Source organism: Ochotona princeps, chromosome 17, assembly GCF_030435755.1.
Source record: "Ochotona princeps isolate mOchPri1 chromosome 17, mOchPri1.hap1, whole genome shotgun sequence".
NCBI lineage: Eukaryota > Metazoa > Chordata > Mammalia > Lagomorpha > Ochotonidae > Ochotona > Ochotona princeps.
The window spans coordinates 32,864,378-32,892,002 of NC_080848.1; the positions used below are offsets into that span (position 1 = coordinate 32,864,378).

Consider the following 27,625-nt stretch of genomic DNA (forward strand, 5'->3'; position numbering starts at 1 on the left):
AACATCCTCTTAAAAATACATTTCAGCTAACACCAATAACCCATGCCTTACTGAAGTCTCCCATCCTAGAATCCCAGTGGTCTCACATTCAAGAAGTTTCCATAACTTTCACTATATTAACCTGAGAACCCTTTTTCAGGCTGATGTTTTACCACATCTATGGTTTTGATCCAATAGAAACCAGGCAAAATGCTAAAAGAAATTTCAAGCTCATCCCTATGTGAGTTGGGCATGGAAGAAGGAACTAGAAGTCAGGGATCTGCCTGTGTGACCAGGCATTAATCTCCTCCACTCCCTGGGTCCCAGGTCATTCATATTTCAAGAGAGAGAGAGACCATACCTTTCCACCTCTACAGTATATAAGTTTACTTATCATCAAAACCCATCCTCAGAGTTTCCCATTTATCCATTTCACTACCTTTCCCTCTCAATTCTCTCTTCTTCAATTTTCCTATTGAACAGTTAGGAAAATTTCATTTTTGAGGGTAAGCGTGATAACCAGTCTGGTGTATTACTGCCCTAACCAGTCCCTGTGCTTCTAACAACAGTCAACAGAGGCCAGAGGCTACATGAAATGCGACCCTCCTGTTTCCTTAACCACCTGCTTCTCCAAGTTATACAGCAACAAACAGGACAACCTGGATGACTGCATAAAAAACAGGGCTACTTCCTGTGTTTTATTTTGATATCTCATGCCCCAAACATTATTTTAGTGGGACTCTATTGTACTTTTGTATTCAAATGGACTTGAAGACAAAGAAAACATATAAAGTTGAAGGTTTCTTCCTAAGCAGCAAAAAGTACCTCATTGGTACTTGGGGACTCAAATAAGTCATGAATCAGGGGAACTGATGAGTCAAGCAGTGGGGGCAGGTGTTGAGGGAAGCTTGAGGAATGAGGGCACAGTGTAAAGTTGCAGATAATGAACCCATTAGGGAAGTTAATTTCCAGGTATTTAGCTGTAGGTGACCAAAATACACCCTAAAAGGAGGAGAAAACAAGAAATAACAAAGGGAGGAAGAGGCAGCATGGATCTAGAAATAAGAAATAAAAAATGAGGGTTTTTTCATGGAAAATTCTGATCCTGAGAATCCATCCTTGGGTCCCCAAACCATTTCCCATAGTTCTGCAGTGTCTTTTTATGTGAATGTTGGAGCCCAAAGAGATTTCATGCAGTAGGGCATCCCATTGCCTGTAAGTAGTGAAGCAATCTGTTTGTTCTTGGAATTCTTTACTAATATTTAGCTCAAAGAGTAGTTTGGGGCATGATCTTGGTCAAGTCTTGGAAGGAGAAGATAATATAACAATGGAAGAAGGAATTACCATGATATATTAAGACTGCTCTTTAGCTGTGGTTCTAAAGGATGATAGAAACTACCGCTAGGGATGCTGGCAACAGGGCATTGAGAGTGCAGATAGATAAATATGGGGTCAGACTAACCCAGCCAAATGATTGGTTTAATTTGAACAGAAGGACAAGTCAAACTCTCACTAGAGTCCAACATTTCAGTCATCCTGAGACCCTTCAGAAAACAAAGAGGGAGTGGAGAAGAAAATACTTTTCTCAAAGATGTAATCCAGCTGTACACATCTCTTCTACTCATTTAGTATTTTGACTGGGATTTTGTCTCACAGCTACACTTAAGAGAGCTAGAAAATGAATCTTTAGCCATCATGCCTGACTAAAATCTTATAGTTTTTATTATCAAAAGGAAAAAAGAACAAACACTTAGAAGTGATTAGAAAAATCTGTCTGAGTGATTCTCAGCGGCTATTCCCAGTTTGTCACCTTTTCTAGAAATTCTTTCCTGGCTCCCAAAGTCTGGCTCTCCTCTGTATTTCTATTACACTGATTAACTCTGCTAAAATACTTACCTGAATATATTGAGATACTCTGGATATTTGTCTTACTTCCACTAATGTGTGAACTCCAAAGGCAACAAATATGTATTTTTCAAGGCTTAACACAGTGGTACACGTAGGTACTCCGTAAAGTTCTGGTAGATGAATGGCTGGGCAACTGGATCAATAGACTATTCCGCTGAAGAGTGAAAGGAACTGGGGCATGATACTTACAATTGGGAATCTGAAGATTTTTTTATACAAGTTGCTATTTTATGTGTTTATTCAAACAGATAAGCCAATTACTGATGCAGAAGGGGTAGATTAAAAAACCAAGATGGTTGGGGTATGTCCTGCCAACATATATACATAGGAGACAGTCCTCTTTTGCTAGATTTTGTAGGATGAGTATTTGGGAAGTCTTAAATACTGGTCATGTCTCAAAAGTTTGATGTTCTGAATAGTTGAAACCCTCTGGCCTTTTTCATGACTCTGCGTCTTTGGTCATGTCAAGCAGAACCTGTCTCAAATCCTTTCCTCTGTGTTACATGAAGGGGTGTGTCACAGCAAGCTTGAGAAGCATCATGAAGCAACATCCTAGGAAATATCAAAGTGTGGGAAGACTGTGAAAATCTGGAGGACTCCCTAGGTGGGCAACTGAAAGAATGGCTATTTCTATGGCTAAGATTGTACCTGGAGGAGAAAATTCGCCAGAAGATAGAGAAAACCAGTGGGGAAACATTCCATAACTCCCCAGTCCCTCTGAGACCTAGACAGAACAGCTTGTCACAGCCTGAACAAGATTTCAAAACTTGTACCTAAACCTCAGGGAATGTTCAGCATTCATTCTTTTTTTGTTTGTTTGTTTGTTTTTTTCTATTCATTTATTCATTAATTACATTGTATTACATGACACAATTTCATAGGTACTGGGATTCTCCCCCCTTCATCCCAAACCCTTCCTCCATGGTGAATTCCTTCACCATGATGCATAACCACAGCTCAAGTTCCGTTGGGATTCCCTAATTACAAGCTCACACCATACAGAGTCCAGCATCCCACTGTCCAGTCAAGTTCAACGGCCTCTTAGGGAGGCCCTCTCAGGTTTGAAGGCAGAGCCAGCAGAGCGTCACCTCGATCAATTAGAAGCTCCAACATATCAGCAACAATCCAGGTACGATGAGACTGGTGCAGAGTCCACTGATTGACATAGTCCATCTTAGAGTTTCCCCTTGTCCAGTTTTTCGCTGCAAACATATAGCTGAGGTGGTTGATTGATCTACTCCATCTTCTATCTTTTCTTGGTTAATGTTTTGATTCCTCCATTTTGTTCAGGGGAATCCCCAAAGAAACTTTGAGGTGTTCCCTGTCCAGGCTCCTACATGCACTACTAGTAAGCACAGTGCCCGCCACAGTCCATCACTCCGATCAGCAGGTGGTTGTAACCCCTGGGTTGGTTCTATTCTGAGCCCCGACCTCCATTGGAACCAATGAGTATTGCAGCTCTTCCCGGCTCTGCCCATCACACACTCGTCCCTCACCTAAACCAGTGGGAGGTGTGCTGGTTGGGTGCTGCATTCCCTACTGGCACAGGCCATTTCACCTTGGCATTTTGTGTTTTGTACTGTTTTTATTGCAACCAAACCTGGCCAGGCCCCCACACAGTTCCAGCGCTCGGATTTGCCAGTGGATGACGTGAACTGACTCAGCCTGGTCTGCCCCCAACCCGAGCCAAATGTATGCCAATGGGTCACTTTCCAAAGCCTCTTCTGGGTTGTTTACCTCCATACTTCCTGCATTTATTTGTAGGGTCAGTGTCCTGTCAGAGGAACTGTTCAGATTCCTCCATCAGACCCCTTCCTGGTGTCAGGCTTCACGCATACCAGCAGGTCCTTTGGCCAGCACCGCTCTTCAACCCATTCTGGTTCCAGCATTCATTCTTTAAGAATTTAATCCCTCCGAATGCTTGCTCCAGCTGTGAACCTGCCATTTCAGACTATTCTGGAAAAGCAGGTGCTGATGGGTAGGTAGAGATTGACTGCATTTTAATAGAGTGTTATGGAAATGTATGTTACAGAAACCAGAGCATCAGACTTGGAAGAGAAGGCAAGCTGATTTAGGAATGCAACAAGACTAATATCATTTGAGCAAAGGAGATGGAATTGAGAAAAGCTGAGAAAGCTCTGGACAATAAAATTGGCTGGATGGTTGATAGCTCCCAGTGGAAAGAGACATTGGGTCTGTTTCTGGAAACTATAGAATCAAAATGTTAGAGTTGCAGGGGATAAGAGAAATCTGCTGTCAAATTAAATCCTAACTCTGTCCTCACTAATTCTGTGGCCTTAGAGGAATTATTTAACATCTGTGTGTCTCACTTTCCCTACCTGTAAAATGGAGATAAGCATAATATACATCATTGAGTCATCTGGGGATGTAAAGAGATCATCATATGTAGGTTTTTGACTGGTACATAGTCTCCACAAGCGTTATCTCTTACAGAATCTATTAACTTTGAAACAGAGAATATAGACGTTGTGGATGAGACCAAATAAAGCCATTTCAGCCATTGTTTTTTTTTCCCTATTTCTTGGGCTGATAAGATTATCTGATTGATGAGATTATTCCAGGCTTCCCTTTGCAACCAAGAAAAAAAAATGGCTCAAAGCAAAACAAATTCAGTGGCTTAGATAATTGAAGGATCTAGAAATGGTGCTGGCTTTATTTGTGATTTCTTCCAGAGATCCACAGTGTCATCAGGGGCCAGTCCCTGTTGCGTTCTTGCCTGCTCTGTGGGCCAACCTCATCCTGGGATGCATCTTCTCATCAGGATGCACAAAGGCTACTCCAATGCCAGCTTCATAACCTGAAAGCACAATATGTAAGGAAAGTGTAAGGGCTGCCAGCTCCTGCACAGGAGAATGAACCCGTTCTCCTCACCTTGATACCTCGTATGTCATTTGCCTAAATAGTGTCACAGCCCAGAGGCAAGACACACTGATTGACTCAAGTGCATCTAAGCCTATCCCTAGAGTTGAGTGAGGCCAGTGCCCTACAGGTAAGTGGTCCACCAAATCACATCTGGGCATTGAGGGCAGAATAAAGAAGGAATCAAATGTGTTGGCAGCAAACAGAAAAGTCTACTATAATGTGAAAACCAATAATTTCTTCTTTAGAAGTTTATTTGTTTTTGCTTAGTTTGAAAGAAACAGAGAGCTTGCTATCCATTAGTTCATCCCCCAGATGCTTGTAAAAACCAGACCAGAAGTTCAGAACTCAGCCTAAGTTCCATACATGGGTGGTAGGGATTCAAAAAATTGAGCCGTCATCTCCTCTCTCCCAGGGTACATGTTATGTGAAGCTGGATCAGAAGTAGAAGAGCTTAGACTCAGAAAATGGAAGGGATATGGGCATCTCAAGCAGCATCTTAACTGCTGTGCTATTAGCTGGATTCTCCACTGCAGGAATCTGAGTAGAATCCTGAAACATAGGGGATAGACTGGGGTTGTTTTTTTCAAGCCAAATTATAATCCCCGTGAGATTTGGGGATTGTGAAGAATCTAATCAGAAAGCAAGGACTAAGTGAATTTGATCCCACCTCACATTTTTGCCACAAGTCTTAGTTCAGTCTGGAAAGGATAAAGGGAAATGGTCCAGAAGGATCCAGCTGGCCTGCCAGCTGCTGTCCTGAGGTTGGCAGGGAGACTTGGGCCCCACAGCCACAGCCAGCCAGCCCCTTGACACTCTCTCCCTGGTGCTGGTGAAAGAACGTTCAGCCCCCACAGAACACTTATTATCTAGAAATATGGATTCACCACTGCTTGCTTCCTGCAAGGAGGGATTTTGCTGGAAGCCAATCTCCTTTCATCTCTCTTTGCCTCAATGCTTCCAGTTTCTCGCCCCTGCTCCATCAATGAGCTTTGTTATGCAGAGCTCTTACATTTCCCTTCAGAAAATAAAACTAAGACAATAAATGGAAACCTATTTAGCTCTAATGATGTACGTGGTTCATTTTTCTGTTTGAATCTATTGCTGTTTAATGAGCTAAATATTCATCTGATGAATTAGATACACTGATCCTGCATGCGTCTCCTGGGAGGCGCCTTCTGGGGAGAGCCAAGCCTCAGATAGAGCATGCAGGAACCACCCAGTCTGCCTGACGAACATACCAGACACTGCTGAGACAGGAGCATAGACAGGTAACGGGTGATGAGTCACTGACTGCTGACTATGCGGCCAGTGGTGCAGAAGAAAGACTTCACAAAGGCAAAACAGGGGTATGATCAGAATGTAATGGTAGGGCCCCTGGATCATTAAAAAATCCCAAGCTAATGAGGAAAAAAAAAGCTAAGGTAATTTAGTTACTAGAATCGACAGATTGTTTTAGGAGTATAATCCAAAGAAAGCTGTTGACACTGCTGACGAAATGAGGGCTATCCAGGTGTGAGATCATCAGCCTTGATAATGCCATCAGCTTTAAGAGGGCTCAGGGGGATGGACCTGATGGACACTGATCTGATTAGCACCCCTGGATTATTCTGCTTCTTCATTTCCAGGAAGGACACACTAAAGATTTGTACTGTTCATTCTTTTCACCATAGAAGCCATTTGGAAATGATCCACTCTACACCTGAAAATACCATAGACATAATTCCTACCCCTAATTAATTTATATAAGTTTTTGAGGCCTAGCTAGGGCAGGTCACATGGCCATTCAGTAGCTGAACAATAATAATCTCGGTTATAAGTGCATATTTTGTATGAATCTATGCAAAAAGCCCCTAAGAGTCAAACTTTAAAATAAAATGTTTCTTGCATAATTTTAAATAAATTAAATTATCTAACCTTCCAAAATAAAATCAGAAATAAAAGGCCTTCTAGCCTTATTGGAACTCAGCCTCAAAACCCCTGAGCTATTCTGATCCCTTTTGTTCTGAAACTCCCACAAAAATCCCTGTCCATTATCATGCCATCCAATTTCTCCATCCCCAACCACATCCAAAAGTTTGTGGCCCCTATGTGTTAGACAGGCTGTTCTTTATACATGAAGCCCCTTCCACTCCATCTCCTAGTAATGATGCCACAGTGTTGAAAACTACAGCAACTCCCTCAGTTCAAATCAGACGTCCCCTCCCTTCTATAGTATTTTATCCCTCCATCATTGTGTGGCTCTCTTCTCTATCATCATTGGATAACACACTGTAGTCATTGGTGCCAGATCTTTAGCATCAAATAGTATGATACTGATTAAATTATTTAACTCTCTTTGCCTCTTTTTCTTCAATGTGAGCGAATAATGTGAATTACCTTAAAAGGGTCTTTTGAGAATTAAACAATGCATGTAAAATCCTTAGTTTTGTTTTGTCCTATGCTCTTTATAAACTTAGCTACTAGTGCTGAGGTGTTGCCACCACCATCATCCTCACACCATCATCTTCCTCAATGGCATATTAAAAATAGTACCATTATAGGCCAGGAACTTATGGGTTGTAGGGATTCATTCTTGTCTACCTTTGTGCCTAGCTGTTGGTAAGTGCTTAGCAAATGAATATAAAATTGAATTGTTGAAGCAGCTGTTCAATGTACAATTGATTATTTTGGCTCTAGTGATACATGATTTTGAAATTATTGCCTTGTTGTTTGCCACCCAGTTAGCTTTTGAGCTTCATAGAGTTTGGAATTTCTCTCTTCAGAGTATATATCCAGTATATATAAAAATGCTTAGCTTCATAAAATTCTCAACTTCATAGCATCCTTGGGTTGCACACTTCCCTTATTTTTTCAAAGGATTCAACTTACAATAGAAAAGAAAGTAATATTTACTACACACTTGAAAACAGGTATAATTCATAGAGCATTTACATCGTATGAGGCATGGTGCTAAGTACTTTATGTACTTTTGTGTATTAATCTTCATTCTTTCTTTTGTTATGGTCAAGGAAACTGTCACTTAACAAGATTTATGAACTTGTGTTGAACCTAAGACTCCCACGCGGGGAACCCAGGCTCTGAGCCCATGCTCTTCTGATCCCAGCAGAGTTTTTCCCTTTGGCTAAAGCTGTTTAGACCACACCACAATGTCTACTCCCTTCAAAACTAAAAGTTATTGCATAAAAGTTGAATGTCATTGATTACTAGCATAACCATTTGTAAATGAGACAGCTCAGCCTTACTTATATCACAAAGCAATCAATGCTGAACCCAGACTTTGAAAAGAGGGTTGTTTGGACTTCTCTACTTGTCCTCTTTTGCTGTGTGATTCTCTCATGACTGGAACATGCTTGGAACCTGATGTCTCAAGTGATGACCTGACAGCTCCTTTTCCATCTCCTCACACAATCCCAAACACCCTAACTTTAGTAACTATCACACTGTAAGCATCTGGCAGATGCCTCTTTCACCACAAGTTATGAAAGAAGGCATCATTCCAAATAGACACATCCCTACACAATGAAAACCCAGTAGAGAAAAAGAAATGCAATCAGAAAGATGTATTGACATCACTACCTAGTAGCTGGTGCAGCCTTGATGATCACTGAAGGATGTGCTCTGAGGGTTGTCATTATGAGGAAATAGTGTGGTCTGCGGATAGGATGAATGGGAGGATAAGACAAGTGCATGATGGGAAATTTAAGCATCTTGGGGGCTGGAAATGGGCAATGAAGATGGGGTTAAAGTGTCTTGGGTGGTCTGTTTTGCAAGCCTCAGGAAGGCAATCAAGAGGGCAGGGAACAAAAGGTTAATGAAGCCAGAAACCCTGGGGTGGCAAGTGCCGCCAACCTCAGCAAAGCCTGGGAAATCAGTCTGCAAAATGAGAGCAGCAGAGAAGAACACCCAAAATAACCTTGAAGGTAATGGATGAGGCAGAGGAGAAAAATCAATTCAAGGAAAACATATTAAGCACAGAAAAACTAAATGAGAGCTCGGGGCTGAGGGGATTTGAGAGAGCCTCAGATGAGGAGCCTGGAGAGCTGGATCTGTGTTCCAGCTCAGCCGCTAGCAAGCTCTGTGTCTCCAGGTGGAGCACCTTGCCTACCTGAGCTGACTCCTCTTAAAAATGACACAGGCAGATGACATGACTAGCAAAGCCCCCTCTAATTCTGCCAGTCTGTGATGAAGAGTCCCACAAAAACTTAGCTTCTTGTAGATAGCCCTAAGCAACTAACTAGCTGTAAGTTGGGGCATTCAGTCAGTCCTGGGACCCAGCGAAATGTTCAGTAGATGTGAGGTGTAAATGCAACTTGTCTGCTTGAATTTCTCTGTCCTTTCATTGGGGAGGGGGGAGGCCTGCGAAACTGATGGTGAAGTGATTCATTTGCAGAAGTTAGCATCCACTAAAGAGGATCATAGCACATTTGAAAGGAAGTTTTTATTCTAAAGGCATGTTGGGTTGATAGAATAAAGCTCCTCTTTATGTATATTACCATTTGCATTCCTCTAAGACTCCTTTATTGGGATCTACTACCCAATTATGTACAGTGTTCAGAGGTAGGATTTGGGGAAATTATAATGACATGCAGTGGGCACTTCACTGTCATGAGTGACATCAGCACTATCACAGGGGAGATGAAGGGTAGTGTCCTAGGCTCCTCCGTGCCCTTCTCTTTCTGCTGTGTGAGGATCATCTTGGAGACAGAGATGCCTTAGCAGAAACTGTGGCTGCTCAGACCTTGACCTTGTGCTTCTTGGCATCCACAACTATGAGCAGTATATTTCTCTTGCATATACACTATCCAGTCTAAGGTATCCTGTTTTAACAGCCAAAAATGAACTAAAGCAATTAATATATTAAAGTATGGCCCTAGAGTTCTGAAAAATAACAGATTAAATGTCTTTATTATCCTAGGGATATTTATCTACAAACCTAAATTATCCATCAAATCACTGAAGGACAATGGAATCAAGAAAAGCACACGTATCAGAAGTTATTTAGATGGGTTGGGTGCCTACACGTGTACCTTAATGGTATGTAGATGGCTTAGGTGTCTACTATGAATGTGATGTATTTTACATGCACTCAAATATCAGCCTGCCCCTGTATCACAGCTGTTTCTGAATTGAGCCCTGGTGTAGCTGCTTCTCTGGGCTACTGTAGGTTCTACTCTGGACTGCTGCCAGTCACCACGTGGACCATCACACTAGACACTAAACGGGGACCAGACCACACAGCCCTTTGCTGTCCCTTTGCTTCCCATAATATCTCCCTGTACGACTGAATGGCTGTGTTGGGTTTTAACTGGGTGCAACTAAAATATATGTCACCCCAAGACAGGAGAAAAGTTTGAGACTGTCTGTTACAGGATATGAGAACTTATATTCAAATGCTCATAGTGGATTTCTTTGTAATAGCCAACAATTGGAAATAATCCAAATGTCCATCAGCAGGTGAATGAATAAACAAACTATGTTACACCCATATAGGGAAATTAAAAAAAGAGTGAACTATTAATACATGCAGCATATAGATAAACCTCAAAATAATTGCCCTGAGTGAAAAGTCAAACTATAAAAAAAGAACATCTTTACAGAAAATTACAGAAAATTCAGAATCATCTACATGGGCAGAAAGAGATGAATTTCAGGGGAGCAAAGTAAAGTTTAGGGGATGATGGATCTTGATTCTGATGACGGTCTCATGAGTGTAAACATTAAATTGCGTCATTTAAATATAGATGACTTATTACAAATAAAGGTGTTTTGAAAACTAGGCATATCCCATGATTGTGCTAATACACCAACAGCGAAAATAGAAATTTGGAAACCTTCGTGAGAATGAAGGATACCATCATATGTACACATTTTGTCCTCTTTTCCTCTATTGCATCTCCCTCTTTAAATGTCCATGGGGGCCACCTTCCTGCTTTCAAAAATCCCTCCTAAATGCACATGGGACTTATGGCCATAAAGTCATCACCATCCCTCAGGGGAAAAAAATCTGGCAAACAGATTATTTCTCTGCAGCATTTTCTCTTTTGTAGAAACCCTGCTTGGAACTGTCCCATGCTTTAACTAAATGGACTGTCATGACCCTAACCAATGGTCACTTGACCAGAATGGGCTGATTAAAATTAGTCTCTCCAGGTAACCCACTTGAGAACATACTCAGGAGCTACTGATAGCCAGCTACAATCTGATCAACCAAATGTCATTTGGCCATGGAAAATAAAGACAGAGGAGGCGGAAGGAGGAGCAGGAGACAGAATGGTGTCTGGTTCCTTCATGGGAATCTCACTCTCCAGCTAGTTTATCCTCGGAAGGCTTCTCAGCAGTTGGGTTCTACAGGATATCCCAGTTATTCATTCAATAACAGACACCCTAACATGTTTTTTCTCTTTTGAGGCTAGTCAGAATAACTTTCTGTTCTTTTCATGTCATCCTTGCTCAGGGGCCAAACTCATCTTCTCTGTATTGCTCCAGTTTTAGAATATGTGCTGCCGAAGCAAGCATAGATTTCCGTTCCTTTCAATCAAAAAAAAAAAAAAAAAAAAAGACTCATTAATCACACCTATGTTGCAAACCTGACTAAAAAAATCTTACTTTCTCTGCTCAGAACCTTTCTATTGCTTTCTGCTCCCTTGCCAAATCTCACCTCTCTAGTTTCCCTTCTGCCTGACTCTAACCACTCACTCATGGCCTCTAGCCATTGTGTTTCATTATCCATTTCTGGCAGTGCTTCAGTAGATATGCTGCTAAGTACACCCTCTTTGACCAGTGCCTGACTTCTCCTCCTGGTTAATGGTGTCTAAGCAGGTCACCTGGGACACATCTGCATCGGGGCAGTCTCTGACTCGGCTTTCCTTTAGATGCATTTAGCTTTAACCTTTCCTGCCTCATCAAGCTCTCTGAGGTTCCTTCCTACCATTCAATTGTAGGCAATTATATGTAATCAACATCCCCTGGATCCTGTATACTCACACAGCAGGATCTCACTCACAAGGATGGGCAGAAAGGGAACAGAGATCACAGCTCATGCTGTAGATTATCTGCAGACACCAAGGTGAGCAGACCATGTGGTGTTTGTCCCCCTGCACCTGGGGACTTCAGCCTCTCCCCTGAGAAGACCTAAAGGAAGATTACAAATGCCTTCAGAATTGTAGTCAAGAATATACCCTGATAATTCTATTCTTACCTGGCCAGAGATGTTCATATTTAGTCAAATGCCCAAAGGTTCGCATTGTCTTGTTACAGAAATTAGCCAGAGAGGCTGGGAATTCCAGACTTTGAGTCGCAGATCCTGATTATAATTACTAATAAACTCTCACCCAAATTTCAGGTTCATGTTAACCATAAATTATCCTTACTGCAGTATAGTTTATTACATTCAGATTCTGGAAGGGGAAAAAATTCATAAGGTCAAGGTTCAAATGATAGTCTTACCTACCATGTTTGGTCTGCAGAAGAAGAATGGTTCTCACATTATTTCTTTGCTGCTGGATAGTAAGACAGTAATGATTTACTTTATACCAAGGATTTAGACTGTTGGAGGTCTTTCTGTCTTTCCCTGCTCTGTGATAAAAGTGGTCTCTGACTCTGTTTTCAAGTCAAAGAAAAGTGCCTAAGAATATGGGTACAAAAAAAAAAAAGAATATGGGTACATAGTCAGGCATACCATAAATGCATAAGGTAACATTGAATTCACAGCAGAGATCCACTCCTCCAGGGGCTTAGCTACTGTGATTTTACCTTAAAATGCGGTTGGAAAACTTTTTCTGTAAAGGCATTTGGTCAATATTTTAGAACTTGTAGGTCGTGTGGTTTCTGTCACTGCCATCCATGTAGGTTGCATGAAAGCAGCCATAGAAGATACATGAACAAACATCCGAGGGTCAATAAAACTTCACTGATGGAAACATGGATAGTCTGGATTTGGGCTCTTCCATGCCTGGAATTAAAACACTAGAACAAAATCTTTATGGGAACGTTGGAGCTGAGCTGGAGGTAAACTAGGGTGGAGTATAATCTATGTTCAGCAGACCCTTACCTACTGACATGCAGGCCATTTCCACTTCTTAGGGGTCCAAGGCCCCAGCCACTTTACCTGCCCTGTGGCATGGCCAGTACATTGCCAACAGTACCCTAATCCTGCCCAGAGGAACTGGAAATCCAAACCAGAGGAAGCCCAGAATTCAATGCTCACAGGAATAGTGACTATTAAGCCAACAACATTAAGGAACATAACGCTGGCTTTTGCTTTTCATTCCTCTTCTCTGGAAGACTGTGTATTCAGTTCTTGGCTCCATCTCATTATCCCCTTCACACACTCTTTACTTCCTGGTTTCCCACCATCCCTTCACATCCCTCCATCTCCCCAACTCACATCATCGCTGTCGTCTTTACTAGTCCTAACTTTTCAGAAGAGCTTATGTTCCTAGACTTCTAGATGCTCAGTGACACGTTTGAATCAAGAGCAGGCAGCCTGTCAGGTGACGACTCAACACAGACGGAGTGAAGAAATTCATAAATCATCTCTGCAGAAAAAGCTATAAAACAGCAAAATTTTCAAAAACAATAGTTTCAGAATTCCAGAAATCGGCCCAAGTCAAATAGCAAATGGAGGACAGTTCATTTGTGAGAAAATTCCAAACTTCAGGTAAAACGGCATCTGTCTTCAGCATTCTTGCTAGCCCTCGGAGCCAGAGAGAACTGGCTTGATTGGGAGTGGATACCAAAACTCACACTGCCAGTAAGTGGGAACCAGCAGCGCTCAGCCTCAGGCAATGACCCTAGGCGATGTGAGTTACATTAGAGCACCAGCTAGGAATATCCAGAGCACTAGAGGGAGCTTTTTGAAACTGTCCACACCTCTCTACCTGACCAGGAGACTGTTTAAACATGCAAAAATAACCAAAGAGTGCCAGTACGAAATAAGAATCAGATCAACTTCTCAACTGCCTGCTCATTCCGTACATGAGCAATGCACCTACATGGAGAAACCTTCCTAAACACAGATGTTTGAGCACCACAAGCTATTTCCAAACTTTAGACAGCCACTAAGCTAGGGAGCAAAGGGGTGTACTTAGGAAACTAGGCTATGATATATAAAAGTAGGAAAACGTTAAATAACTGAGCAGAGACATAGCAGCTGCCTAGCATAGAATGGCAATAATGTGGGTTAGTCTAGCCAACTGGATGCAGAAGAACACAACTGACTCAAGAAAGAGCAGAACATCAGACAGGGCTCTCTGGTAGATGAAAACATTGAATAAACAATTAGTAAAAATTGGCTCATTAAAAATTTTGCCCCTCTCAACATAACAAACACATAAAAGCTCGTTTCATCTGTGAAAACTGTCTCATTTCTAAAGAAGAGAAAATACCAATCCTACACAAACTCTTCCAGGAAATGGATGTGAGAATACTCCCCAAGCTCATTTGTTGCAACCAACATTACCCTGAGACCAAAGACAAAGACATCACAAAAAAGGAACTGACAGATCAGTCTCCCTCATGGATTTAGATGCAAATGTTTCTTAACATTAGCAAGCTGGAGTCTTCAAAACGGACTGTACACCATGATCAAGTGAGATTTGCTCCAGGAGTGCAAGTTTAGGAAATTCACATGAAGAGCCATATTAAAGAAACAAAGAGCAGAACTCACATAATCAATGGAATAGATGCAGAGAAACATGTTTCAAAACACTCAACACCAATCATGATAAATTCCTTCAATAAAATAAGAATAACAGGGAACTTCTTTAATTGGATAGAAGACATCTATGAAAACTCTATAATGCACATAAATAGTTAATGAGGAAAGCCTGAATGTTTCTCCTCAAAAATCAAGAAAAATTCAAGGATGTCTACTTTCACCACTCCATCCAACACTATCCTGGACATTTCATCCAGTGCAAAAAGTTAGGGAAAGGGGTTACCAGTACATGCATAGGAAAGGAAGAAGCATAACTGTTTTTATTCTGGGAAAACTTGATCCTTTTAATGGAATAGACTATGAAATTTTCCCAAAAATTGTCATTCAGACTAATGAACAAGTCTAGCAAACAAACAGGACACAGGGTTAGTTTTTTACAGTGAATTATGTATTTATGTACCAGCAAAGAAAAATCCAAAAATAAGGTTAGAAAAATGATTTTGTTGGCAATGGCATCTAAAAAGTAAAGCACTTAAGAATGTATTTCATGAAAGAAATTTTTAAATGTGACCACTGAGAGCTACAAAACTTTGCTAAGAGAATTAAATAATATCTAAGTAAACAAAGAGATGATTTGTGTTAATGTATTAGATGATTGCATACTCTTTACAAATACATCTATAAATTCAATTAAATTCTCGTGAAGTTTCATCAAACTCTTTTATTAAATTGAAAATCTGACTATAAAGGTCATATGTGAATATGAAGGAACTAGGACAACCAAAACTTTTTTGTACAAGAGCAAAACTGAAGGACTTAAATTACCCTTTATCCATGTTAGGCATTTTGTTTATTGGTTAGGTTACCATATGACATGCCTGCATCTCAGATTACCTGGTTGGGGTCCCAGCTCTCTGACTTTAGACCCAGCTTCCTGCTAGTCCACAACCTTGGGAGACTACAGTACTTGGTTTTCTGTCACCCATATGGGAGAAGCAGACTGAGTTCAATACTCCTGGCATCTGTCTGTTCCAGCCCTGACTATTGTGGACATATGGGAAAGTGATCCAGTTGGATGAAATGTTTCTCTCTCTGTGTGTCTGTCTCTCTGTCTTTCAAATAAAATGAAAATAAACTGTCCAATTTAATAATTTGCTATAAACCTACAGAAATGAAGAAGATGTGATACAGTTACAAGACCAAGCATATAAATCATTGGAACAGAACTGAGAGTCTGAAAAATTAATTCTTCCTTCTGTGGTCAATTAACTTCACCAAAGTGCCAAGTCATTTTAGAAGTAAGTGCTGGAACCAGTGGATAGTAACATACTGTGTAGCAGAAAATGAAACAACTTTTGCTATCCATTGCTAAGTACATGGCAGAATCACCTATAATAAAAGCAGATTAACATGAAAAAAGCACAACAGATGTATTTAACATAAGCTTTACATGACACTACAGATCCAAAGAAGCAAGGAAACACGTGTTTTCATGCTTAGGGCTGAGGAAGAAAGGACAGTCATGCAGAGCTAGGATTACACTGAGATGAGCTTAGTAAAGCCTGTTTGTTCAGATTTCTCTCTGTCCGCTTGACTTCAGGAATGAGGACGTTTCTTTCTTTTCAGGTATAGGGAAGACACCTCTTATGACCTGCATTTGGGAAGAAGTGCAAGGGTCAAGGAGAGAGAGACCAAATGTTTCCTCTGGTTTTAAATTGTCACAATTTTGGGTAGCACATCCTGAGCTCTCCAGTACAAAAAGACAAACGTATCACCTTGCATGATACCAAAGATAAAGATTAACGCACAGTGGATCATGAATCTAAATGTAAGAACCAAAACTACAGAATGTCTTTGTAGGAGAAAATCTGACTTTCTACTAGCATAAAGATTTCTTAGCTATAATATCAGAGGCATAGTCAATAAAAGGAAAAACTGATAAGCTAGACTTCATTTATATTTTTTCTAGTTCTCAATAAAAGGAAAAACTGATAAGCTAGACTTCATTTATATTTTTTCTAGTTCTCTTCAAAAGGCTTTATTAGGTGTTTAGCCTAACAGTCAAGATTTTCACATCTCATATTACAGTACCAAGGTTTGATACTCAGCATCAGTTCCTGACTTCAGCTTTGTGCTAATGCTTTAGACCCTGGAACAGGCAGTGTTGCTTACATAGCTGCCACTCACATACCTAGGAGACCCAGATTGAAGCTCCCAGCTCCTGGCTTTAGTTCCAGCCCAGCCCTAGCTGTTGGGAGGCATTGTATATTAAACCAGTGGATGGGAGCTCATGCTCATTCTCTCTCTCTTTCTGTCTTGCTCCCTCTTTTTTTCTCTCTCTCTCCCTCTCTCCCTCTCAAATTTGAGGAAAAGTCAGCAATAAAAAAATTAAAAAGGTAATCCACAGACTAGGAAAGAATATTTGCAAAGAATATAAGTATTTCAAAGAATATAAGTATTGCAAGAAATATAAATATTTGCAAGTAATATAAAGGGCTTGTATTCAGGATATGCAAAGAACTCTTAAAACCCAATTATAAGAAAACAAATAACATACTTTTAAAAAAAGAATAGAAGATTTGAATAGACAATTCACCAGAGAAAATACATGAATGGTTAGTAAGCATGTGAAAATATATTCTACATCCTTATCCTTAGAGAAATGCAAATTGAAACCACAATGAGATGTCATTACACTGCCACTAAAATTACTCTATTCAGAAAGGCTGACAGGACTTGGTGTTGGTGAGGACATGAAGAAACTGGTATCCTCTTGCATTGCTGTTGGGGATGTAAAGTATGCAACAACTTTAATAAAAAAAAGTCTGGCATTTTCTCAAAAAGTTAAACACAAAGTTAACATGACTCAATCAATGATTCCTAGGCATCCACACAAGATAAGTGAAAACATGGGTCTACACAAAGACTAGCTAAGTCCTTTGAAGTGTCTACAACAGTATCATTCATAATAGTCAAAATGTTGAAGCAATTTATTGCTCATGAGCCATCTGCTAACAATTGCAGCACATGTGTGCAGTAAAGTAATGTCCACCAATATGAGGGTATGATGGGTACTGCATCATGGAAGAGCCTCAAAAGCATCATGCCAAATAAAGGGAGTTAGCTTCAAGACTACACATTGTATGGCTCCATTTGTACAGCATTTCCAGAAAAAGGCAGATTTCTAAGATGGAAAACAGATCAGTGTTTGCCTGAGGCTGGGGCTAAGAGTGTGGATTGACTACAAATGGATGCAAGAGGACTTTTCGAAGTACTGGAAATGTTCTAAACTTGAATTTTGATGATGACTGCACAATTCAAAAACCATTGAATGGCACATTCACAAGGGGTAAAATCCATGCTATCTAAATTACACCTCAGAATATCTGTTTAAGAATAAGAATTCTGAAGCCTACTGCAATGTGGTAGTCCTTCTCAGTGTGTTCTCCCGATTCTGCACTGCCTCATTTGCCCTGCTCACCGTGACTCTAACCCCCCAGTTCTGCCCCTAGAGTTTATTGCCCTCCCAGCCAGGAGGTGATACTTCCTCTTCTGCTGCTGGGTGGTCCAGAGGGCAGCCAAAGTTTTTAACCTCAGGTCCTGTTCCTTATTGTGCAGCATCCCCTCCCAAAGACAGTCTCAAATGATAAGATTGCAACTTTCTTTAATTCTCCTTTGGCTGGGACTCCTGATTTTTCTTCCCCATCAGATTTCATGACATATTTTTGAAACTCAGCCTCTCTTTGATTTCACACACCCTAAACCCTACTCACACAAAGCATTGATGGGTGTGGCGTTCACTGGCCCAGACCTGGCCATTGTGGTTATATATGTAGTGAATGCTTCTGATTGGTTGGGCCCAGGTCATGTGCATGTTCCCTGGCCACAAAGGACACTAGCAAAGTGAGTAATTGGCCTTTTCAGCTTTCATAGCAAAAGACAGTCTCTGCTCACCAAAATTCATTTCACAGAGAAAAAATAGGGTGGAAACTCAGATGTTAAGGAGCCTCAAAATAGCCAAAACTGCCTTTTGACTAATTTGAATAATTACTTAGACTAATGGATAATTCATGTGTTTGATAAAATGATTCAGAAAATCTGGACTAGCTAATTTTCCTAGCACATACGTTGTCTTATGATGTGAGGATCCAAGCCCATGAGGGAGAAAACTGCGGAGCTGATCTTAGGGAGTGGGGAATGATTGGTATTTCCCAGTGGTGTGTGTGTGTGTGTGTGTGTGTGTGTGTGTGTGTGTGTGTGTGTGTACACGCGTACCCGCATCACAGCCTATCATCCCAATCAGGAATCTTTGCTGTGTAAGGAGGTCATGTTTGTACATAGCTGGCACAGCCGTGGAATGGTCCACACCTCCCTCCACTCTAGAAGCAATTTTGGTTCTGACAAAAAAATGTTTATGCTGCTATTGAAGTCAGTTTTGATGCTGAATCCTTCCATATAGGGAAGAATCTTTTTGTGCTGGAAATATGCAGTTACTGTGAAATTTTGCATATTAAGTATTAGGAAAGTTGAATTTGCTTACAAACATGGAGTCACTCCTGTAAATATACATTTCTCATGACATTTTCTGGGACTCTGTGTGACCCCAAAGGGGTTCTGGTTGGAAGAAAGTAGAAATGTCAAGTACAAGGAGTCCTCCCTTCTGGGCCAAGTTATATCTCATTATTCAGTTCATTCTTGATGTAGAATAAAAGCCTGTTGTTAACTCTCATGAACTCTACCTATTCATTGGATCATCTCTTTAAATATCTAAAGGACAGGGAAATAAGCATGTGGGAATCCAAGTTACATCTAAAACCTAGTTCTCCAATGCAGAATTTCAAACTTGTCAAATGACCAAATTAACTTGACAGGTCAAGTTTTCTTCAGCTTACATAGATGTTTTGTTTAAATCAAAACAAAATGAAAATTTCTTTTTTTTTTTACAATGAGTCATTACTGGCAAACCACATAAAATAAATGTGAAATTTGAAGACATTGTTGAAGACAAGCGGACATCTTCATGGCCATGACCCAGGTCCAGAAATAGAGCATTGCTAGAACCTTTCCTATCACAGCCTCCCTCCTCCCTTTGAAGTGATTGCATTCTAATGTTTACAATAGACAGTTCCTTGTGGTTTTTAAAATTTATATTATTAAAATTATTATTTTGAAAGGCAGAGCCAAAGAGGAGTGGGGGAGAGAGAGACCTTCCAATTTGCTAAGTTCACTTCTGAAATTTCTACAACAGCCAGTGCTGGACCAGGCTGAAGTCAGGAGCCAGGATCCCCATTTGGTCTCCGGTCTCCCACCTGGACTGAGAGGCTCATGCACCTTCGCCATTATCATCTGCCTGTCAAGACTCATTAGAATTAGAAGCTGAATTAGAAACAGAGCAGTCAGGACTACAACTGGCAGTTCAACTCAGGATGAGAGAGTCCTCAGTAAGGTCTTAACCCACTGAGGAACAATGCCTCTGCTTTGCCTGTTACAGTTTTATTATCCAGGCAGGCATCCCTAGTGACTGGTATTTAGTCTTGCCTGCTTGAAGATATGGGTGTGGATTTTAAAACATTGCTGGTGACTAGCCATGCCTTCCTCTTTTTTTCAATTGAAAATTTGAACATTTATTGCTTGATTTTTTATGGGACTGTTATTATTTAAATGTCTTTTACAAAATATTTTTCAGATACAATGAGACTAGCGTACTGGGAAGGAAAGTTACGTTACAGCACATGTCTCTACCTCTGTAGAAAGTAGGACTCCCATTTTGCAAAAACATTTGAAATATATCTGCACACCATGATACTAAATATTCTACCTCGACCTTCCTCTTTTTAAAGCTATTTATCTATGAAAGAATTTGAATCGTCTTGCCAGAACTTTGTGCTGAGTTTTGCCCATTGTCCACTTATGGTTTGATTCAGGCTTTCTCGCTGTCCTCTGTGTTTTCTGCAACTGATTAGTCTTTGAAGACTAAGGTTTGACCCTTGGGTGCAATGCCAGTGATGCATCAGGAGGCAGCAAATGTCTTATTCTCTTCTTTGTGGTGTTAATACACACATGCTCAAATCCTGGGCTTGATAATTTGTCACAGTATGTTAGCAGTGACACTCTAGATCAATAATTTCTTCTTCATGACCAGTTTCTACAAAGTGATGCTTCCCTTATAATTCATATAGGAAAAGCAGGATAAATGACCAATCCCTCAGATTTCCTTACCGTATTTCAAGATATTGACTGACTCCCTGTTTTTTTCTGTATCATCTGTATCTACATCTGTATCTATAAGTATAAATTTGTACATATCTAAAATATAGACTTTGCTTTACAAATAAATATTCATAAATACACAAAATACAAATCTATAACCATATATTTATGTTTGAAATATTACAGATAGACAGTATAATAATATCAATGTCAATAAAATATGTGACTATAAAGTTATAAAAACATAAATATATAAGTACAATTATGAATGCAGGTATTTAAACCTATGTGATGGATTTCAGTTCATTTAAGTTATCATTATGGATGCTCAAATGGACTCATCTTTAGCCAGTCGGTGCCCTCTTATCTCTCAAGACTGTTCCTTGTTTAATTGAGTGACCTGTTCACCACCCAGTATGAAAGGCTATTCCAGAATTAGAGTGTGCAGTCCAGCTTCAGGCCTGCAGTGTGCCAAGTCTCCTGCAGTCATGAATCCTTCTCTGAGAAGGTGGCATTGCAAAACGCACCTCTGTGCACTAGCAATGCTCGTTGCTTCTGGGATGATCATCCTTTCTGTGTCTTCTCTGGCAGAGGTAGAAAACACGTACACAGAGCAGGCTCCCAGTTCAAATTCAGAACTACTGTGTCAGGTTTTACTGAATCTCTTTCTTTGTTATTGTGAATGATGTTCCTTCCAAAGTGAGAGCCCTGTTTTCTTGAGCATTGAAGAAACCCTAAGATTAGAATATGTTAGGATTAATCATTTGTTTGATCTCACATTACCCACTCAAGAGTCTCAGAAAAACAATACAAGTACTATATCTACAATTCTGATTACTGGAAATAATTAGGGAAAAGTGTCTATGTTCACACCATTGTCCCCTAATGTTTTTGCAGCTGATCAGTTGGGGTAACCATATATCCTTTCTTCTTCTTTTCACTGACTCTGTTTGTAAGCCTATGTATTTGGTAATCACTCATGCTTAGTATTAACATCTCTGATTATTGGCTTCTCTGGAGTTTGTTATTTCTTAAGTTCTTGCACCTTGGTAAGAGTTGCCTGTGTCCTGCATACATGAAGTCAGTTTTTCTGGATAAAAAAAAAAAAATCCTTGGATAGTATTCTCTTTCCTTAAGTACCACAAAAATATTACCTTGATTTCTGTTGTCAGCACTGTTGTCAGAAAGTCTGATAATAGCCTCATTTTACTTTCTCTTATGAGCTGCTTTCTCCTTTTGGCCAGACGCCTAAATAACTTTTTTTCTTATTAAAGTGTGGTAATTTTACAGAATATATTTTGGCATTGGTCATTTAGGCACGATTTTCAGGTACACTTGCTTTAAGCTTTTTTCAGTATTCAGTTTCAGAAACTTAAAATTATTATTATTTCAGGAAAGTTTCTTTGGATTGTAATTTCTTGGGTTAGCTCTATTCCCTTTGCTTCTGGTGCCGGGGTTCCTGTCATTTACGTACAGGATGCTCTATGCTTTTGTTCAGTTTTGTTTCCTCTCAAATGCTCCCTATCTCCTTTTCTATATATTTTTTTTAAAAATTTCTTCTTTGCTTTCTGTTCATTTCCCCCCATAATATTTGAAAGACAGAGCCAGAAAGATCTTTCTCCCTCTGGTTGAAGCTGCAAATGCCCACAGTAATCAGGGCTTGGCCAATCTGAAGCCAAGAGCTAGAAATTCCGTTTCAGTCTACCATATGGGTAGCAGGAACCCAAATCCCTGAGCCACCATCTGCTGCCCCCAAGGTGCATATTAGCAGGAAGTTGGGTGGGAACTGGAGGAGCCAGGAGTCAAAGCAGACATTGGGACATGGGATGCAAGCATATCAAGCAGCACCTGCCCCAAAGCCCCACTCCTCTGTCTAACTTAAGGCATTATTTTGCATTTATTTACTTTAAAACTCATTTTAGTTTGGTCTACATTTGTAAAATGATTTTTTTCCTTTATTCTAACTCTTCCCTGAGACTTTTCATATTGCTTCTGAGTTTGTGTGTGTGTGTGTGTGATTTTGAAAATATATTGTTTACCTACTTGAGAGAGATGCATGCTCATGTAAGTCTCTGATTATGGTGGGGAGGGTTGAGGTATGGAGGAAGATGGATGGGACAGATGTTCCAACTTTTTCCCTCCTGTGTCTGCAAAGAAGGGGAAAGGGGAAGGGCCACTCCTTCCTGTCAAACTACATCAACACCCAAGAATGGGGGACAAACATTTGATGATACCTTAGAGATCCTGATGTAAGGAACAATATTCTTAGAGTGTTACTTTAGGTGTTTTGATAGTTTTGAGGCATCAATGTTGTCGCACCAGGGTTAAGAAAAAAAATCTTTTCAAGGTTGACAAGGTTCACCGTAGTACATCCACAGGTCCAGGAACATGTTGCAAAGCTTGGCCAGGAGAGTAGTTCAACCTATTCTGCTTTCCATCCTCTGATGAGGTTCTCAACACCCTCTTCTGGCCTAGATGAATTGGCTATGATGTCCCCAGTGTTCATCTGGGCATGCTGTCCACCACACAGGCAACTGAGGGTGCCTTGACACATGCACACCAAGGTCACATATATTGTGACACGCATATATTGCATACCACATATATTGTGATTTTTCCCTGTGGCCAGGATTTGAGCCCAGCAGTCTAGTTGGGGAGTCCCCTAACAAATCTGGCCTGAGGTGACCTCAGACTTGACTTGTGTGCACCAGCCAGTGCAAGGTCAAGTTCAGTCTATCACATGCACCAGCCAATGCACATGTAAGTGGATGTAGCTGCCTGGTCAGTGCTGCCCCAGTCTCATGTCTCACATGAACTGGTGGATGCTGCAGCCAAGCCCAGCCCAGCCCACCACAGATCCAGCCTTCATGCATACCAATGGGTTATGTGGCCTAATTGGGGTCACCTCCAATAACCCCACCAGGTCTACCCCCAGTCCTGGTTTTTACATGTGTCAGCATGTGCTGCATTCTAGCCCAGTCCATCCTGCATTTCATCTGGCTCTTGTGCACACCTGTGGTTGCCACAGCTTAGCTTAGCCCAGCCTGTCCCTGTACCAGGCTCACATATACACTGATGGATGCTGCTACCCTGACCAGCCCGACCTGCCCACAATCCTGGCTTGCCAGCAAGAGTTGTAACCCAGCAAGGGAATGCCTACAGTTCTGCTACCAGGCCTGCTCCCAGCCCTGGATCTTGTGCTTGCCAGAAGGTACTATAGTCCAGCCTGACATGACTCATTCCCAGTCCTAGCACTTGCCAGTGGATACTATGGGAAAGCCATTATTGCTCTTATGTATGCCAGTGGGTGTGGCAACCTAAACCAGCCTGGTCCACCTCAGTCCAGCCTGCCCTCAGTCTCAGGTCCCAACACACACCAGTGGAAACAGCAACCTAGCAAGAGAGTCCCCTAAGTTCCCCTGTCAGGCCTGCTCCCAGCTCTGGGTCTTGCGTGTGCCAGCAGCTGCTATGGCCCAGTCAGGGATGACTTGCCCCCAGTTGCAGCGTTCACCAGCAGGTGTTACAACTTGGCTCAGACTGGCCTGCCCCTAGTCACAATGCTTGCCAGCAGGTCCACCAACATAGCTCATCCTGATCCACCCCTAGTCTTCATGTGAACTGTCCCCAGCCCCAGCTCTCACTCTCACCAGAAGGAACTGCAGCCTAGCAAATGTGTTGCCCAAGTTCTCCTACCATGCCCACTCCCAGACCCGGATCTTGTGTGTGCCAGCAGGTGCTGTTATCCAGCCCGATATGGCCAGCCCTCAGTCCTAACACTCACCAGCAAGTACTGTGGCCTAGCCTGACTGGCCCACATCCACCATTTCATTTATCGCCAATGAGTGCTGGAGCCTAGCCCAGCCTACCTATACCTCCAAGCCTGTTCTCATGTGTACTGGCAGGTGCCATAGCCTAACCCCCCGCCTGTCCCACACCCACTGCAGTTTTCACAAGTGCCAGCAGGTGCTGGAGACTAGCCCAGTCTGGTCCAACCCCAAACCCAGGCCACATGCATGCCAACTGGTGCCAGCCTTGCCCAACCTTGTCAATGAGAGCTGCAGCCTAACAGTAGCATCTAAAAAATTCCTGTATCAGCCCCAGACCTTGTGCATGCTCGTGGGTGCTTCAACCCAGTCTGGCAAGGCTTACCCACAGTTTTAGCTCTCACTGACAAGTGTTGCAGCTTGGTACAGCCAGGCCAAGCCAGGCTCTCATTCATGCCAATAGGTGCTGCAGCCTGACCCAACCTGGCATGTCCCCAGATGCAGCCCACACAGATGCTGAAGAGTGCCACAGCCTTTCCTGACCTGGTCTGCCACCAGCCAAAGCTCTTGTGCTTCCCAGTGGGAGCTGCAATCAATAGGGGAGTTTTTCAAGTCCCCCCAACCAGGCCCTCTCCCACCCCTAGAACTCACACATGCTATCAGGTGCTGCAGCATCATTTGGCATGGTCTGCCTGAAGTCCTGGTCATTGCATGTGCTAGCAGGTGCTGCAGCCTGGCCCAGCCCAGCCTCCCAGCCCCAGGTCCCACAACTTTCAGATGAGTTCCTGTTAAATGAGTTCTGTGATCCAACCTGCCCCCAGCTCTCCACATACCGTCGGGTGCTGCAGTCCACAACGGCAACTCACATTTCCCTACAGAACCGGCTCTCAGATCCAGTTCTCTCTCATTCTGATGGGTTCTTTGGCCCAGCCTGACATGGCCCACCTCCTGCTCTGATACTCGCTGGTGGATACTGCAGCATAGCAAAGCCAAACATGCCCCCAAACCCTAGCTTTTTTTTTTTAAGATTTATTTTATTTTTATTACAAAGTCAGGTATACTGAGAGGAGAAGAGATAGAGAGGAAGTGGAGCAGCCGGGATTAGAACCAGCGGCCATATGGGATCAAGGCGAGGACCTTAGCCACTAGGCCACGCTGCCAAGCCCCAAACCCTAGCTTTTGTGTATACCAGCAGGCAGCTGATGTCACTATTTAGCCCAGTCTAGGTCTTCCATGTGGGCGGGTATGTTGGCCTGATCCAGACATGCCTTCCAGTTCCCCTCTCTGAACCACTCCATCTTCATCCCTTGCCTACCTGCAAGTGCAATGGCCCGGTCTATGGAAGACCCCAGAAGTCATTCCTGCCCTGTCAAACATGTCCTCAGTTGCTCCCACTCCAGTACATCCCAGACCCCCTTCCCTGGGCAATCTTCAGTCCTCCTGCCTAGGGGCCAGTATGGCATGTCCCGGAATGGCATTCCTTGCCCTCCCCACATATCTTTGAAAAAAATAGAATAGGTATCTATGCTGGCACACTGGTATGGTTAACATAAATTTGGCATTAACAAGGCCTAGAATACTTGTCAGCTATTGGCTGCTTTTCTCCCAGTGGTGTAATACTTGCCCAGGTATAAGGCAATTTCGGTAGTTACTAACAGCTTGGGAAGGAGGGGGTCTCTGAGTATTTTTTAAATTCCCATTTATGTTATTTTTACTTCATTTTTTAAATGTTGTCTAGCTCATTTTGAAAGAGTAGCATACAGTTTTCATCTTTTAGTGGGCATATCTTCTTGGCATATACACTCTATTCTCTTTGTTCTTATAATAATGCTATGTGGGTTTTGCCCTCATATTTTCATGATGTTCACTTTTACTTTATCATTGTTTTTCTGGACTTCATGCAGGAGGCATGCTTCAGGGTTGGTTGATTTCCTGACTTCACAAGAGTTCCTTCTTTTGTTGTTTCATGAAGGGCTTTTAAAATGTGACATCTTGGGCACAACGCGGTGGCCTAGCAGTTAAAATCCTCACCTTGAATGCACCAGGATCCCATATGGACACTGGTTCTAATCCTGACAGACTTGCTTCCCATCCAGCTCCCTGCTTATGGCCTGGGAAAGCAATCGAGGGCAGCGCAAAGCCTTGGGACCCTGTACCGCGTGAGAGACCTTGGAGGAGGTTTCTGGCTTCTGGCTTTGGATAAGCTCAGCTCTGGCTGTTGCAGTCACTTGGGGAGTTAAAGATCTTCCTCTCGGGCCCGGCAGCATGGCCTAGCAGCTAAAGTCCTCGCCTTGAAAGCCCCAGAATCCCATATGGGCGCCGGTTCTAATCCCGGCTGCTCCACTTCCCATCCAGCTCCCTGCTTGTGGCCTGGGAAAGCAGGAGAGGACGGCCCAAAGCTTTGAGACCCTGCACCCGCATGGGAGACCCAGAAGAGGTTCCTGGTTCTGGCATCGGATCGGCGTGCACCGGCCCGTTGCGGCTCACTTGGGGAGTGAAACATCGGACGGAAGATCTTCCTCTCTGTCTCTGCTCCTCTCTGTATATCTGGCTTTCCAATAATAATAAAAATCTTTAAAAAAAAAAATCTTCCTCTCTGTCTCTCCTCCTCTCTGTATATCTGGCTTTCCAATAATAATAAAAATCTTTAAAACAAAAAAAATCTTCCTCTCTGTCTCTCCTCCTCTGTATATCTGACTTTGCAATAAAAATAAAGAAATCTTTAAAATATATATGACATATTGACTTCTGAAATTTTGTGGCTATCTTCCTGACTTTTCCTTTCTTCCTTATTCTACTCAGGTGAATTCTTTGCCCAACAGCTTGTTATCTGTTTGTAGATGCTGGGTTGAAAACACTGGGGTGGTCAAGTCTGACCACTCACAGGGTGGAATGCTGTAGGATGTGGTTTGTCCATATCCTCCAGGGTTATGGTCACACCTTATCACCTAGTTGCAACAAATGCCCATTAATTTTGGAACTTTGGTCTTTAGTTATTTGTGGTAATGTGGAGGATTGACAAAATTCAAAACTCAGCTGCTGCCACCTTTTCTGTGTATAATGGTGTTTGGTTCTTTCTTTTTATTTGAATTGCAATCTACTTTCCATCAAAACCCTGATGACCAGTTTATCATGAGATGCTCTAATGTCTGTTTGCATTGGGCCCACATTCTCATATGACAGTCACTGGCTGGAGCTGTGTCGCAACATCTCCATTTAGGCA

The 27,625-nt window shown here is 41.9% G+C and overlaps 1 non-coding gene and 1 pseudogene across 1 annotated transcript; one reads left to right on the forward strand and one right to left on the reverse strand.

The window, feature by feature from the left end:
• Window positions 1-27,625, forward strand: part of LOC101528734 (large ribosomal subunit protein P2-like) — a 225,316-nt pseudogene that overhangs the window by 161,180 nt on the left and 36,511 nt on the right.
• LOC118759695 (U6 spliceosomal RNA) lies at window positions 11,180-11,286 on the reverse strand. Its single transcript, XR_004996352.1, has one exon. It is a non-coding gene; the product is annotated as a U6 spliceosomal RNA (small nuclear RNA).